The sequence below is a fragment of the Macaca fascicularis genome, chromosome 16, assembly GCF_037993035.2.
Source record: "Macaca fascicularis isolate 582-1 chromosome 16, T2T-MFA8v1.1".
NCBI lineage: Eukaryota > Metazoa > Chordata > Mammalia > Primates > Cercopithecidae > Macaca > Macaca fascicularis.
The window spans coordinates 40,630,769-40,632,068 of NC_088390.1; the positions used below are offsets into that span (position 1 = coordinate 40,630,769).

The 1,300-nt window shown below is 47.4% G+C and overlaps 1 non-coding gene across 1 annotated transcript; it reads right to left on the bottom strand.

The window, feature by feature from the left end:
• Positions 1–474: 474 nt before the first annotated feature.
• LOC123569593 (5.8S ribosomal RNA) lies at positions 475–628 on the bottom strand. The gene has a single exon (XR_006693410.2). It is a non-coding gene; the product is annotated as a 5.8S ribosomal RNA (ribosomal RNA).
• Between the last annotated feature and the right edge of the window lie 672 nt (positions 629–1,300).

A 1,300-nucleotide genomic window follows, 5' to 3' on the forward strand; every position in this document is an offset into this window, starting at 1 on the left:
CAGAAAATTAACTTCTCTCTCTCACTGTTTACTCACACCTTAACTTCACCAGCTTGAGAACTTCCAGTCAAATGGACAGGCCCTCATTTTCCTGTATAAGCAACTTAAATCAGGATTCCCCTTCAGCATACACAGTGAGCTTGCATTTCCATTGGTTACATTACCCATGTACCTGAATGCAGAGACCAACTATGTCCCCAAGGGTAGAAAAGGGTCACAGGGGCCCTGCTGGTGTAACTCTGCATGGTCTAAGGCCATTGATCTGAAGGGCCAGTGGCTTACTGTGTCATGCATGCCCAGCAGGGCCACTGCATGCAAAGCTCCCAGGGGCACCATTCATAAGGCCGTCCCCCTTGGACTGTGTGGTGGCAATGGCACAAGGCAATATGAAGAACAGAGTGAGATATTAGGAAGGGCACTGATCTAGGAGGCAGATGACTTCAGTTTCATCCCGGACAGAGAACTGGTCTGTGTCACTGCTCAGACAGGCGTAGCCCCGGGAGGAACCCCGGGGCCGCAAGTGCGTTCGAAGTGTCGATGATCAATGTGTCCTGCAATTCACATTAATTCTCGCAGCTAGCTGCGTTCTTCATCGACGCACGAGCCGAGCGATCCACCGCTAAGAGTCGTACACATAGGGAATCAGTCTAATAGATACAAGTGGGCATTTTGCCTGGCCTCGGGACAAATATAACCTAAGGCTTTACCTAGAGGAAGTTCAGTTGAAGGTTACAGCTCTTGACTTTTCCTTGATCTAACATCCAAAAGAGAATGCTGGTCCCCTCTGGGCAAGGCTCCTGTGCCTTCTTCTATGCCCATATGTCATTCGCAGGTTTTCAGTGAAGACTGCTGGTCCGCAGAGGGCCTAAGGAAAACTTCCTCTTTTGATTAGAAAAGAAAACACAGGCCTGGCATGGCAGGTTTACTGTCAAATAAATGAAATGTACAACTCAGGCACAGAAAGGGTGTTGTCTAATCAAATCTGAGCAGTCTAGTAGGACTACATGGAGGAGGGAGGATGGAAGTCAAGTTAGCAATAATTTCCAGAATTTGGAATAATGGAGGAAGAAAAAGACAAGAATTCAAGGAGTTAATGGTGAGTATCTGCATGAGCAAGATGGAGGCAGGGATGAGTGTGCAGTGCAGGGGTAACTACACAAACATCCATGACATGCTTCCAAGCTGGCATTTGATGCAGCTATGATACTGAATTTCTCAGCCCTGCACCAACCATCCACTGGAGCAAGTAGAAGCTATGTCAATTTGTCTACTAATATTGCATCAGATACCGTGCCTTGAT